This window comes from Saccostrea cucullata, unplaced genomic scaffold, assembly GCF_032062105.1.
Source record: "Saccostrea cucullata isolate Sc308-1 unplaced genomic scaffold, CSIRO_AGI_Scuc_v1 ctg6127, whole genome shotgun sequence".
Taxonomy (NCBI): domain Eukaryota; kingdom Metazoa; phylum Mollusca; class Bivalvia; order Ostreida; family Ostreidae; genus Saccostrea; species Saccostrea cuccullata.
In genome coordinates this window covers 1-16,570 of record NW_026928638.1, presented here as the reverse complement: position 1 = coordinate 16,570, position 16,570 = coordinate 1, and the positions used below count along the sequence as shown (strand labels likewise).

The following is a 16,570-nucleotide window of genomic DNA, read 5'->3' as shown; positions in this document are numbered from 1 at the left end:
TTGCAAAAGAATAAGAGTAGTTTTTTTTCTTCAGAAAATTTAATTCATTCTGTATCCTAACAGTTATATAAAAATATTTCACATCCCTTTTCTGCAACTCTTTATTCCAAAATGTAAAAAAAAAAAAATCAAGTGTTAACTTTCATATTTTTTCTTCCATGCAATTGATTCCTTTTATCATATGTTTATTCAAATCATTTTAGCCTTCTAGTCAACCCTTCTGACCATCAATTGAATTTGTCTCAGCGAGTACGACTGTCCTAACCACGCGCCGTAAGTTATGCCCTGCGCGTTCTTGGAGGTGAGGCCTCCTAAGTACAAACCATTAGGATTGGTATAAAGACAATTTCTGTACCACCATCCACCCTTGAAACTCACAGAACAGCTTCCCCCATTTAAATCGTTGTCCTGATCCTTTGTTGAAAATTTCATGTTGTTAATGTAAGTCAAGGAGTCACCTTAAACAAAATAAAAGTTTGATGAAAAAAGATGTTCCTTTAAGGTCAGACGAGACGTTCCTCAAAATTTGTTTTGTATATCTTCGTAATGTATGAAAAATATTCAAAATTTTAATAACATTATGATTTCTAAACCAGTTTCTAAACATTTTTTAAAAATCCAAACACATAAACATTTGAAATTAGAAAATTATTTTTCTTCCTCAAAGGATTATATAAGAAAAACTACCCCTGGTATCTTGCAGAAGTGCCTATTAAGGTAAATTTATGATTCATTTTTTTAAGTGGTATTAAAGAAAAATATTTTATTAGCAATACTTCAATGACAAACTCTTAAAAAATTTCTTTATTTTTAAGGTGTGAACGTGTATCTGTAATTAATTTATTTGGCACAGCGTTAAAATTAAAATAAAAAAAGTCATTCTAAATTTTATTTCAAGAATTCTAATTTTTACTCATATCATATCTGTTGTTTAATGTGTAAAGAAAAAGCTCAAACCAATGCGCCATGCATGCAACTAATTAAAAATTAGTTTTATTTTTTCCTAACATCATATCTATTGTTTTGTGAGTAAAGAAAAAGCTCTAACCATTGCACTTTGCGTGCGACTAATTATTGGAAATTAGTTTTATTTTAATCATTTTTGTTTACCTACGTCAAACATTTAGAAAATATATGTACACGTATATCATTAAAAGAGAAATGGTGAAATATTTCTTACCGACGTTCCCGGAAAAACCAGATTATGTGATCTTATACTTTGAAGCCTCGTTTCCAATAGATATACTGCTAAGTTTAACATAACGTGTTTGATTGTCGAAATCAGCCATGTCTACCCGCAACTCGTAATGTCCTTGACTCAGTAAATTGTGTAGCTTGTCGTTGCCTTTAAAAAAGAATTGGAAAAAGAATCCTTTTGCGTGCTATATATTACAAATATGGGCTTATCAAAACACATATGTTAATGAGAATGCATATATTCTTTATTTAGGGAAATTTCATAACAAGTTTTTTCCTCATCAGTGGCGTGAGTTTTTGAAAGTCTTTACCATTGCACTTTGCGTAGAAAAAAAAAAATTACTTTTACCTTAAAAAGTTGACAAGCAAAAATTTAGAAAAAATATGAAAAAAGGAGAAAGTTATATCATTTAAAAGAAAAAGGTGAAATTTTGGGGGTGGATTGGGTGGGGGTAAGGTAAAAATCGTTTCCAAAGATATACTGTGTCAACTACTTTTGATACCAAAATAGTACTACATTTAATGGTCCATCACTAAAAGTGATGTAGCTTGGGGGGCCTTTTAAAAAGAATTGGAAAAAGGCTTTCAATTATATTACAATTTCCTATAGTAAACACATATGGTTGGTGAAAAAAGTGGGGGGGGGGGCATTCTTTATTTACTTTGAAATTTCTACAAATGCTTGTATTATCAGAGTGCTTATATCATACTATATCATTTACTGATTTACGACACTAAATCCTTCACGGTTGCTCGCGTCCTCATCAGGTGGTCGTGAGCTAAGCAACACGTCATTTAATTGGCATAAAAATTTGAAGACTTTTACCGGTACATGGTGACATATGAGTGAAAGTTTCTCGAATGGTACTTAAAACAACATATAATCAATCAATCATTTACGACACTACATCAAGAAATGATTTTACTTTTTTCAATCAAAATGATTGGTTTGAGAGGAATTTAGGTTCAAAATCTCAAAGTATCGGACTTTGGTTGTATAAAAGATAAACATAAAATTTCATTAAATCTCTGTCCTTGAAGTGAGAGCATTGCCGTCTATGTTTAAATTTCAAACCAGTGTATTGACACTGTATTGCAATATCAATATAGACAATGGGTCTGTCATTAAACTTGCATCATTCATTTATACACAACTTTGATTTGTCAATACATTAGAACTACAGTGAAAGGTATTGATTAATTTCGTTTGAATGTGTACAAGTAGAAATATGCCAAACTATTATATTTTTTGAAAGTACTGGTAAATACTTGTAAATCTTTCTGGTTTTCTCAGACAGAGAGTAACAGTTCTAAATAATACAAAACTGTCTATATATTCCAATGCAACAGAGAGAAGCGGCTTCCAAAACTTATTTATTTTTTGTTTGGTTCAACGTTCCTTTCAGGAATTTTTCACTCGTACGAAGATGCCACCACTGGAGATCTGCAAATTTAAATCTATGCTTGACACTTTGGGTCAGTGAGGGGCTGTTTTTGGAGCCGGCACCTACTGCAACACGGGCCATCGGCTTTTACGGTCTCAATCCAAGGACCGGTCTCTCATCACATAGTGGCTTCGAACCCGCGCAGAAGGATGATATTCTCACTATGCGAATCTATAGAACATACGGTCTTAGGTCTTTGCCACGCAGGTGATTATTGATTCAGAATTAATTTTCTTTTTTAAATTAAGGACAGATGATACAAACAAAAAATGGATGCCTGGATTTGTATATATTTTTTGACTTATTTCATTGCAAATGATGCATATAATAGATTTCTAGAATATTGAGAAATTGTAAACTTTTTTTATGTTCAAAATTCTACCCTTCTGAAACCAACCTTATTATTCTAAACAAATATTTTTCACTTCAAATCTCATTTTTGTGAAAATTTAAATAAAAAATCGAAAATTACGCGTTGAAAAATATTCATTTTCCTCATTAAAACATAACTCAGGTTGTTACTTTCATATTTTTGACAAAAGTTTGTTTGTATCATCTGTCCTTAGGACGGAAAAGGATAAAACAAACGTTCTTTATTCGTCCTACCAAACCAAAATTCAGCTTCTAAATTTCCGAATCCGTTTTTATATTCTTCCCAGGTTCTGTAGAAATCTTCAGATCCGTCCATTCGACGTTGGAAAACCTAGTATAACAAAGGAATAAGATAAAGTTTAATGAAAGAAGAAAATAAAAAAAAATGTTAATATCGAGGCGGCGTTTTGCGCCGCTCGCGTATAGCGAGCTCAATAGACTAATGTGTACGAACGGAAGAAAATTCGGATTGAAATTTGCACATTGTTCCAAAAAATTTTTCTGAGTCCACGTGATAAGAATCTCAAAACTCAAAATAATCATTTGCGATGCATAGCAACATGATTGCTTAAACATAGCAACAACTTATTTGAAAAAAAATTACAAACAACGATTTTACTCCATGCCAAAAAGCTATCGTTAGCGTCTTAAGTCAAAAGGACTTTTCTATGACGTCATTCTTTCGTCTCTCAAATGGCTGGGGTATTTCCGATTTTCTCAATCCCGAGACATGGGAAATGGTTTCTCTTTATTGTTGTGTTCTTTTTTAATCGAACTGAGGATAGGCAGTACAAGTGTAACCATTTAAAAGTTTTTTTTATAAATACAAAGCTGCACTCGCCCCAACGGTCACATCGTTAAACAATATGAAGTATATTTTCATTGTTTGGTTTTGATTTTAATAGTCTTACTTGCAGAGTCAACACGAAATCTGCAAACTTGACGTAAGGCAATTAACGAAAAATTCATCAAATGGTACTGTTTAATTAACAAATATTCCGGGTTTTCCATATGCTTAAATTGGAAACTATTAAAAATTTAAGCCCTGTGCAAGATTTTAAAAATGACTATGGTGAATTTTTTTATTCTGGTAAAATACCTGCATATCCAATTTCAACCTATTGCATACATGCCTGCAGATGTTAAAGAGTTTGAACTAAAACTTTCTTATTCTTTTTTTCAAGAGGGATAAACTTGATTTACGTACTGCTACAGTATAACGTACCCATATGTCAAGCTTAAGTACTATCTGTTCAACTCTGCACGAGATAATGTCAATAATGACGGAAAGAGAGAACGATGCATAGGCGTCGGAACTGGGGGGGGGGGTCTAGGGGGGAGGCCGCCCCCATCTTTGCAAAGATATAATATATGTATTTATAATTGGGGTTTACATTTTTTTCTTGGTTGAGCCCCCCACTTTCAATTTGCTTCCGAAGCCTATGCGATGCAACAAAGTAACACTATATGCCCTCAGCCGTTATATGGCGGAGACATAATCGTAGTAAAAATATTGGAACTTTAAATGTGCTTTCATGAAACTCGTTATCTCCATGAGTAAATAAATTAAGTCTCAGAACGAAGCATGCATTCATATCTGAAAGTTGATAAGGATTAAAAAAACGATCCTTACTGTCCATCCTCCGTCATCAACCTCCATTTCACAATATGCGGTCACGTGACCCAAAGCGGGAACTTTGATTGTGTACAATCCACTCGGTGCAAAGGACGACACTTTATGTAATATCGTGCAGTCATTTGGATCAGCTTCTGAAATTTTATTTGAAATGAAATAGATTACTTTTGAAAGGATGTCCGGAATAAATAAAAAAATCTCTCATTAATTTATTTAAAGAAAATACAGTGTATAGAGAAAGTTTTTTTTTAAAGAAACAAAGTTTTCAAATGTCCTATACATGATAAGAAAGTAAAAAAAGAAATTGTCAGGGAGTATACCAACCTTTGACACAAACTGTTTTATTGTCAGAAAGTTCGACACATTTTTCAAATGGCGAACAAGACAGACATCCAACACTTTGAATTGTCATCTAAAAGGATAAAACGTTAGTAATACTTAATTAATCAAATTTTTAGTAAGCACTGAATACAATGTTTGATCCGTACTTAAAAGTCGTCATAGCCGGCGAAGGGCGTCAAACTCCTGATCTGGAATAATATTTTACCAGACTATAAATAACCTCACGGTAGCTCAATCAGTAGAGCGCTCGCTCCGTGTTCGGAAGGTCGTGAGTTGAATCTCGGCTGAGACTGACCTGGGTCGTCAAAGAAATATGTAATAAGTTATCCTTCGACATGCGCTCAGTGCTTTCAAGTAAAAGATGCGGGTCTTTCCAATGAGACCTTAAAAGCGAGATCCCGTGTCACAAGAACTTGGTGCGATGAAGATCGATCTCTCACTGCTCAATGGGTGTACATGTAAGTTAAGAGTTTGAAGCCATTCACCTGTGTATGTCTATATATTATTATAAGTGAAATATTCTCGAATGGGACGTAAAACTACATGATTGCAAATATAGTGATCAGGATGGATGTCACTGAGTAAAAGACAATACATTTTTTAATTTAAATTGATAAATTTCAAAATATTCGAGTAATTAATTTACATGAAATTGTTATAATTATGGAAACATTCACAATTTGAAATCCGTTGTCTTATGTTGTAGTTCGTTGTCGTCGCCGTCGTCACTTGCTGTTGTAAACTTTTCACATTGATCATCTTGATTGATCTTTTTCATAGAACTTATGAGGGGGGGGATAACGGTTCGTGACGTACTAATTTCAATGTTCCAAATCTTGAAAAGAATAATATATGGTATTTAAATTGGGGTTACACTTTTTTTCTTGGTTTTTCAATTTGCTTTTTCATTCAAGCCCTTTTAAAGACTATATGGAGAATAATATGAGCTATATATTGAAAGTTGATAATTTGCAGGAATTTTAAGAAAATCTTCTTCTCAAGAACCACTGGGCCAGGAAAGTTGAAACTCATGTGGAATCTTGATCCTCAGGTAGTGTAGATTCAAGTTTGTTCAAATCCATGACCCAAAGGACGACACTTTATGTAGAGCGTGGTATTTGGATCAAGATGGCATGATCAATAGTTTTACATAGGAATATATAGGAAAAATCTAATTAAAAAAAAATTCTCTCATTAATTTATTTAAAGGAAATACAGGATAAGAGTTTTTTTTAAAGAAACTCAAAATGTGGAAATGTCCTATACAGGTAAGTGTAGATTTAAGTTTGTTCAAACACTCTGACTCTCACTCAAACAGGTTTTATTGTTAGTGCCAAAATGGCCGACATTTTTACATAGAAATATATAGGAAATCCAATCTTTTAAAATTTCATCTAAGATAAAACTGGGCCAGGAAAGAAATTTTTAGAAACTCATGTGGAATCATCCATAGCCGGCGAGGTGGTCACGTTGTAGTGTTTTAATTCAAATTGGATAATGTTATATTTCATGAATTCGTGTCACCCCAGGTCACGGTAGGGTGGGGCAAAATGGCCGAGCGCTTTCACATTTTCGGGAATATATAGGAAAAATCTTTTTTTTCAGAGAACCACTGGGCCAAAGAAATATAAAACTCATGTGGAATCATGCCTCAGGTTGTCAAGTAATTCAAGTTTGTTCCAATCATGACCCCCGGGGGGGGGTGGGGATCCCTGTCAAAATGAACTTGCCAATAAAAGTTTTCACTATATAACATATATAGGAAATATTTTAATGTTTTAATGTGACCGTTGGGGCGAGCTTTTCAAGTACTTCAAAGGTATAGTTATATTTAAAGGGAATCATCCTCAGGTAGTGTAAGTTCTAGTTTGCTCAACTCATTGTGACCGTCATACGACGGTTAAAATTTTTTACCTAGAAGTCCCCCCCCTTGGCACTCAACTTTCAGTCTCTGTGCATTTTTGTGCTTTTTCCTAGCCAATTGCTTTCAGGTGTTTCTTTGAAAGATTTCTACCCCTGAAAGTCTGATATATTTAAAATTATGAATTAATTTATTTAATTCGGCAATTTCTAAATATAATATTACATTTACGAGTATTTTACATGTAATTGTTATAATTATGGAAACATTTAAAAATTTTTTTTAAAACTTTCATATATTCGGGGAATCTCGTTCTCGCTACTGGTATCTGTTTAGTCCTCTGCCGGTTGAGGGGACTATAACTTTCCTCTGAGTCTGTCCGTCTGTCTAACTGTCTCAATCTGAATTAATTTAAATTGTTGTTCACTAAAGGTTATTCATTTACGCACATTTTGTTATAATTTGGAAAATTTTAAAAATTAATTTTAAATTTTATATATGATTTTTGAGTAGTGTATCTGTTTTTGTGTATCTTGACCGGTTGAAGTTATTGATCAAGTTTTTCATTGATATTTGAAAGAATTATGGCATTTTTATTATTTTTTTTTAATTAGAATAACGATCGTGACGCAGTAAATTAATGTTCCAAACGATCAAGATATTGAGAAAAGCAGATCCCGAGAGTGTATCTTAATAATGAATTGCTAGATTCAAAAAAAAATCTCAGAATGCTTTTTTAAATTAATTTGCTTATTCAAGCAGTATAGCAAAGAATACAGAGAAATTGTTAATGTGACTCGGAAGTCAATGGCGCACTGATTAAAGAGCTATAGATTGAGTCAAAGTAAGAATTGCAGGTTCAAATCTCGATAGAGGTAGTTTGGGCGATAGTTTGTTTCACTGTCTCATCCTTGCTAAGACAGGAGTTCTAGAGTCGCGGGGTGTAGTACGAGGCTTAACAGGGACAGTGAAAAAGGCAATGGTGCATCTTTGCTGGATTTCAGGATAAGAAAATTGATGTCGACGACATATGAAGTGTTTGCAAGGATAAAAATCCCAAATAGCCACTGATCCTTCGCCAAATTTATTTTTTAAGCCCTCTCCCAGCAACTGCTGACTTCTGAATTTGAAATTAACATTTCAAACTGGATGATATATTAACCAAAAAAAAAATGGAAATATACTTCATTTTTTAACTGGATGTATTGTTTATTCTGTTGTCTATTCACTTTCCAAAAATACATACCTGATGACGCCCAATTCTAAAAGAATCCGTTGTTAATTCCGTTTCGTTTATTTCTGTCACTATCTGACAGACGAATCCACTATGGTTGTAATTGACACCGTAACACCAAGTATATCTCATCAAACACTCCCGGATACATTGTCGTGGTCCAATTGCATCGACCACAGCTATAGCGTGACCGAGGTATCGTTCTCCATGTATTGGATTCGTATTGAAATCACAACAATAACAGAAACATAGAACACTGGATAATAAAATGATACATACAATAGCCATTCGTTTATTATGTTTAATATCTTCAAATCTCCATATTAAGAGCAGGCGATGAAAACAACATGTTCACTTCCAAATTCCTAAAGACAAGCGACAAAAATATGTGGTACGACTTTTTCCAGAAAAATCGTGTCAGATTTGAGTAAATATATTAATTTCACCATATGCACGTTTCCAAAGTCCTGAATTGTCTCTTGGAATTTCAGTTTAGCAATGATTATAACTTAACTTAATAAAACTTTTTCCCTGTCAAACATTATCTGAGCCACACTTGAAATATTTTTCCAATTTCAATTAAAAAATTCAATAAAACTTTCCTGACACTTTATTTTTCTTTACTTTACATGTACATGTAACACCACTTCACAATGTCATGCTTATTATGAATTTTATTTCGAGATATTAATAAAGCTTCATTGATTTGCAAGATTTATTCACTCTTTCAAACACCTTTTGCAATGGTAGGTGTATTCCAATAATATAAACCGAGTTGCAGGAAGAAATGGCAGTGAACCTGGCATAAATAAGAACACTCCACTTTACAGATCTAAAATTAATATAAAAGTTTTGCAACATGCAGGCCTATATCCTCTCTTTTATATTTTCTACATTGTATACGTTGTTTCGATGAACAAAATATCGATATTTATGCAATCGCACCAAACAGCATTTACTTTCTTTATAAAAAATGTAGAAATATTCGAATTTAAACTAGATTTGTAAATATTAATACCGTATATACTCGCCTATAAGTCGGATTTTTGGGAGTTAATCTTTTATCCAAAACTCTATGTCCGACTTATAGGCGAGCTATAAAATGAATGGTATTATATGAGGCCATTCCCTCTGATATACAAGCTTATTAAATACAACCGACTTATAAGCGGACCGACTTATAGGCGAGTATATACGGTATATGAGAAGTAATGGAATAAAAATGACAAATCGTTTTTGCTTAGTGATTGCGGGTTCCTAATGATGTAACAGGCGTTTATGATTTGCTTCTCGCCCAACTCTTTTGATAAGAGTAAATTGCGATCGTTTGTCTGTTGATATTTCAGCACTTCCAGTATTTGATCAAGATTACATATGGTTAATTTCGAGAACATGAACAGATCAACTTTTTAGTTTACAGATTGCCTTCTTGGACTATTGATAGGCGATTGGCTTTACCTGTACATGTTCCTATATCTCTAAATTCAACAAAGAAAAAATAACAATTTGGAAATTTGTTAGATGTCAGCTGATACGATAAAAAGGTGTTTGATCGGAATAAAAAATATCTTTGCGAAAAGTGTGAATATTTTTCGCGATAATAAAATTTTTGTCCTAAATCTAGTATTAAAGGGTCAGATGCTGATGATTAAAATAACAAACTTATCAATGCATTTTATAGATTTTTTTGATTGGAGATCGGAACAAACGTTTCCATTAACCTTTGCCATGGTTTTCATATTTGTCAGGAAGAAATATTAGGTGAATGTATTGTCCGCCTTCTTAATTTATTAGAAATGCACCGTAATTATATGCTACTTAAATGTTGTCAAAATGGATTAAATTTTTAATGGACCCTATGGGTAATGCGTTTTGGAGTAAAATTAGAATAATTGAGGATAGAATTGCAAATAGAAATTCTGGAAGATGAACCATGATTAATGATTGGTATTGTTGTACTACGCCGAGTCGTCAATATTTTACTCATATTTCGGCGGTAAAAGTCAAGCTCATATAATGCGTGTATTAATACGACGTCAGGAACGAAACGTATATTTTCAAAATTTTAACTACCTCATAATAATGTCGAATGTGTTAATCACATTACTAACCATTGCTCTTATACCCTGTGAGTGTTGTGATTTCAATAATGCCATACATGGAGAGCGATACATCGGTCCAATTGTAGCTGTGGTCGGTGCAGTGGGACCAGAGCAGTGTATCCGTGAGTGTTTAACCAGACATCATTGGTGTAATGGTATTAATTACTATCTTACTGGATTCGTTTGTGAAATAATGACAGACATAAATAAAACAGAATTAACAACAGGTTACGTTAGGATTGCCCGACATCAGGTAGGTATTTTAAGGGCGCTGCAGCTGGACAAAGTTTGAACTGTTTGTTTTAAAAACCAATTTTTATGTTTACATTTCCAAAAATTTGGTAATTCTAAAAGTCAGCAAGGATTTGAACATCATTATCATTTGTTGATGTATAAAGGGGATACAGAACTTAATTTTTTTCATTATGTAAACAAGGCCCGTGTATTGTTTTTGATAACATAAAGAAAATACACTGTATAATATTCATTAAAAATGAGTTTAAACAATTCTTTAGAAGCTGTCTACTTCTTATCGTATTTAGAATTAAAAATCTGCTTTGACGGAACACATATTGGTATATTTAACCTCGGTAAATAAAAACACGACACCGACCCTGTTTACATAACAAAGGTTTGGAGTTCTGTTTCTGGACAACTTGACTTCAAATTTTTAATGAGGATTAGAAATATCGTACCTTAGATATTTGTAAACATAAAAAAAAATGAAAACTAAATTTAGAAATTTTTAGCTAAACTGTGTCCATCTCCCTTTAAGGGACGCTGATTTGTCACTCAAATACCCAATACACATATTTAAAGACTTTGTACGAGAACCTACAAAATATTTTATCGTTGTAGATGACGAATCAAAATGCCGGATGTCTCTCTTGTTTGTTATTAGAAAAATGTGTCCAATTGTCTAGCAATAAAACTTACTGTGTGAAAGGTAATTTTTTAAAAAATATTTTTTTAAAAATTATATAATAATATTTATCAAAACCTCCGATAAAGACACATGAATATTTCTACATGCCAATAAATGATTTCCTTCAAATATGAATCTGAAAATGTGAAGATTTTGTTCTTACAATCAACTTATGCTATATTTCAAATTTTATCAGATGAATATGATCCAAACGACTGCTCGGCAATACATAAACTGTCATCAAGTGCACGGAGTGGATTGTATAGAACTAAAATTCAAGCCCTGGGTCACGTGACTGTATTTTGTGAAATGGAGGCTGATGGTGGAGGGTGGACAGTAATTATCTTATATAATACAAAATATCTATAATTATCTACCGGTTGAATAATTTTGAAGAGGATATTTGATGAGTTTGATTACTTTGTTTTCAAAAACTCATTTGGGTTTTTTCTCAATATTTTGTATCATCGATTTAGTTGCAAAGTTTGCTGTACATACATTAAGCACCACAACGTTTTTAGTTTTACATGTATTCAGTTTCATTTTTCCTTGAAAAATATTATTTCCTATGCAAAATTATTTGCTCCGTAACTAACAAAAATTGAAAAGTCATTTGTACAAAATTGATAAATTGTTTTTCGTTTTTCCCTAATTTTTTTTTCATTGGCAACAAGTTCTGATTACAGACTAAATGACTCTTGTTAATTGAAAGTATAATATACTAGTAAACGTCTCTACCTGCTTTTGCTACTGCATCTTTTTATTGTATCTTTTGTAAGGTTTTCCAGCGTCGAATGGACGGATCTGAGGATTTCTATAGAACTTGGGAGGAATACAAAAACGGATTCGGAAACCTGACAGCGGAATTCTGGTTTGGTACGTCTAGACAAAATATTCAAATTTTAGCTTTTTTTCATTCTTTGTAAAATAAACTCATGTCTTAAACCTTTTTTACAAAGATATTTTACATAAAATACTTAAAACAGTGAATTGTTTTTATTTATAAACTTAATTGTTTCATTCGCCATAAAATGTCAACGAACAAGTATCATTTGTCAGAAGCCTAATCAAGAGAGTATACAGTATGTTGGGTTACTCAATGCTCTTTTCTCATTATATTAAAATTCATTTATGCACAAATACGAGTTTTAAATTATATTATTATCTCCGAAATTATTATAAAGGTGTTGTAGCAAATCTTAAACAATATCTTAAACATTTCTCTTATTTTTCATGTATCTCCTACCATTGACACATTTTAATATACGATCGACAAGTAGAAATAAAACATTTTATAAGGTATTTTTAAAATTAAAACTACCTGTTTTTGTCAAACATATTTTCACCAAAAAAGCTTTTATTAGAAAGAATACTAAATAAAATATAATTTCCAATAATTTTCGAACTTAACTGTATTGTACATCCATTCAATACAGTTGTTCGAATTTAATTAACTGTATTGATATAGACTGCCAAAGTCAATGACATTCAATACAATTGTTTGATATTTAAAATAACGATATCAATGACCCTAGATACATGTAACCATAGTCAATGATAATGACCTCAATCAAGAGAAAAAAAATTACAAATCGATATAAATATTCATAATTTCAATATAACTTTGCACACAAGTAGACTACACTAAGATACATAATTCTGTATATCGGTTTTTGATTTCGAAAACGGTGTTGCCGTGGTAACTAAAAATAGAAATTTCTGTAAAATTGTTTCAAAATGCTATTAACAGTTTTGTTATAGTTCAATATAACTTGGCACACAAGTAGACTACACTAAGATACATAATTCTGTGTATCAGTTTTTGATTTCGAATAAAACGGTGTTGCATTGTTATATATATACAAATTTCTGTGAAATTCTTAAAAATGCTACTCCTCCTACAGTTTTGGTCTGATTTCAATATAACTTGGCACACATTTAATTGAACTTAAAATACATAATTCTGTGTATCAATTTTTGATGTCCAATACGGTGTTGCCATGGTTACTAAAAAGAAATTTCTGTGAAATTCTAAAATGCTACTTCGGCTCCTACAGTTTTGGTCTGAATTTTAATTGGCACACAAGTAGTAAAAAAACAACTGCGACCTTATCAAGGATCATTATTTTATTTATTGCTGTTGTAAAGTTTCAATTCCCAACTGCTTAAGTACTTTTCTCTTCCTTTGCTACAAGTACAAACCAGTAGAGCTTCAGTCTCGACAGAGACTTCTGGTTTATATATGTACTGCACGCATCCCTGTAATAAAATGATTGTTATTACATAAGAATTTAAAATTAAACAATCAATTTACATGTATAATACCTCAACATCTTTGTAAAGAGGACGTTTGCGATTTTAAAATATCTTGCTTCGATTTTCACGCGGATTCAACGTGCTTAACATTGTTGTTGTTGTTTATAAATTATGTTTTTAATTTCTTCAAAAGGTAATAACAAACTGTACAGTTTGTCCTGAATCAAGGCTTTTACTTAAGGGTGGATATGAGTGATTTTGAAAATGATGCACGCTATGTGAAATACAGCAGTATATCACTGAAAGACGAAGCTTTATCCCATCAATTTTGCCTTCTCCGGGAACGTGGGTAAGATTTCTCATAAACCACCAAAACGACACATGAGACTTTTTTTTACAACTAATTGTATAATACAATACAGTATAGACTGAAATCTAACTTTTATAAATTTCTGTGAACTTAACCAACGTTATGTACAATTTAGTATTAATATAAAAAATGTCATAAGATAAATATACCTCCTTAATAATTTAATATAGCTCAAAGAACATCGTTACATCACTGGAAAATTAAGAATATATAAGGGCTTAAATTTTGAGCTTATATACTGAATTTTCAATTTGTTGTACGTGATATAAATTTCCACCCACTTAAAATGAGTATCACTGAATAAAAATTCGCCAGTTAGGCTTTTAAAAAAGTTCAGAATGTTAAAAAAAATGGTTACTTCTTGGACCTCGAATAGGCTGCGTTACTGAACGAGGGGCCCATTTCACAATATAGGAAAAGGCATTCTTGTTCATCAGAAATACTTGACAAATATCAAGGAGAAAATTTCAAAGCATTAATTCATTTAACTTTATATAATTAGGAGCCCGGTACCTCTATGATACCCCTGATTTCATTTCATAAATAAGAGAAAACCTTTAACATAACTACATGTAGTTAGTTTGTTTATAAATTTTGTTTTAATTTTTAAAGAAGGCATTTTCAAACTGTATTATCAATCAAGGATCTAACAGAACCCCTGACTTTGGGGCCATGAATTTCGCACTTTAAGAAGGGGTTCCCTCCTTGTCAAAATTAATATTCTCATTTTTTATCCCCAGGAGCAGAGAAGAAGATTTTTAAAAATTTGATGCATTTTCAGTATATAATCTATAGACCTCGCCCTAACACCAGAACCCCTGACCCTGGGGGCATGAAATTCAAAATTTTAGAAGAGGCATCATTTTTATCATAACTATGCAGTTAGTTTGTTTAATAACCATGAGCTGTGAAGAAGATTTTCAGACTTATTGCATTTTACTACATAATCAATAGAGCCCCATCCTAACACCACAATTCCTGACCTTTGGGCAATGAAATTTACAATTTTAGAAGAAGCACCCTTCCTTATCATAACTTTACATTAAGTTTGTTTATGTAATGCAATTAACACTGTTTATTTAATGCCCAAGAGCAAAGAAGAAGATTTTCAAAAAAAAAATGCATTTTCAGTATATACAGTACTCGTTTTAGCCCCGCCCTAGCACGAGACCTCCTGACCCTGGGGACATGAATTTCACAATTGTCGCAGCGGAGTCAATTCAAATTACATTCCTGCCAACAGTTTGACTGCTTGATGTCTACAAGTAAAGAAGAAGATTTTTAAAGATTACATTAATTTCAGTGATTTTGTCCCAACCCTTGGGGCCCGAGAGGGTAATTCACAATTTTAGCTCTCCTTCTCCCATAGATGTTTTATGCCAAACATTGGTTTAAATTGGTTGAAAAAAATATTATGATAATATAAAATTTTTTAATGTTAACACACGACATACATGTACGCTTAAAGAAAATTTTAAGCACTGGAAAATTAGTGATTCAGGTGACCTTAAATATTTGTTCGAACCCTTATATACTCCCTTTTTTGAATTTGTGAACAGTTGAAAGTATATCTATGGGGTGTTGAGAAAGTTCAATGGAAATATTTTTGAAATTATCAATTGGAAGTATTTATTGACCTGTGTATTTAATATACGTACATGCAATTAATATGCTGCATTCAATGATTTTTCTATTCTGCTGCGCCTTGACCTCGTGAAACTGGAAACCTGCAAATAATATATTGTTTACTTTGAAAGGTGACTGTTTCACAACGTTAAACAACATGAAATTTTCAACAAAAGATCAGGACAATGATTTATATGGGAACAGCTGCTCCGTTCTGTACAAAGGCGCTTGGTGGTACGGCGGGTGCCATTGCGCCAATCCTAATGGTCTCTACCTGAAGGGCCCCACGTCTCTCTTCGCGCAGGGCGTTACTTACAATAATTGGTTAGGGCAATATTACTCACTGAAATCTATTCAATTTATGGTTAGAAGAGTTTTTTGAAAGGTGAAAATGCGAACCATCACGTTTGCAAGCATAAGCAAGTGAAATACAGAAACATCTGAAAATACAAATATTGGGAAAACTGTCATTGCCTTTTAAAAGTGAAATTCAAATGGCCATCTATATATTACGTCGACATGGAATATTCTTTATACAAAATATGGTACCGGTATATTCACCCTAGCTGCAGGTCTGTAGCTTGCTTGTAAGGTAAAAAATTGGCTTTGACGACAAGATTAAAATAGTCCTTTACAATGATTTTGTGTTGTTATTTTATATAGAAAAGCAATATGCTAACCTTATTATTGGGGGAAAAAGAAAAACTTCAATGGAATTGAGGTAAAAAACTATTGTTCTGTTTGAAATATTGGATAGTCTGCTTTTCAAAGTTAATCATTACAGGTTTCAACGTCTCCTTCCTTTGTTTGTCAGTCAGTAACTCTGGATCCAGATTTCTCTCCGACATTACAGATGATTGATTGTGCCATTTGCGCCATTCTAAAATGTTTCACTCCTACGGAGGCATTACCACATACTGGAAAAGGGTTTCAAATTGTGTGCGATACTCAGGATCATTGGTCATTGATAGCAGTAATGTGACACAGGATGCCTCAGTTCTCAATCTATTTAAAATTAGATGTTAGATCCGCTCGCATACTCGCTACACTAACATCTAACAACATCCCATTGAGGGTCACGTCAGAGGTCAAATTCTATCAACCAATCAAATCGTTGCTGGCAAAACCATCGTATATTGTTGAAGCGAATAAGTCTAGAGTCGTTCCGAATTTGACCTCTGACGTAACCCTAAATTGGGTGTTG

The 16,570-nt window shown here is 32.7% G+C and overlaps 2 pseudogenes; one reads left to right on the top strand and one right to left on the bottom strand.

Annotated features, from left to right (window-relative positions):
• Positions 1 to 100: 100 nt before the first annotated feature.
• Positions 101 to 5,047, bottom strand: LOC134278266 (ficolin-2-like; annotated as a pseudogene).
• A 5,097-nt stretch (positions 5,048 to 10,144) lies between these two features.
• On the top strand, positions 10,145 to 15,871 carry LOC134278264 (ficolin-2-like; annotated as a pseudogene).
• Positions 15,872 to 16,570: the final 699 nt, after the last annotated feature.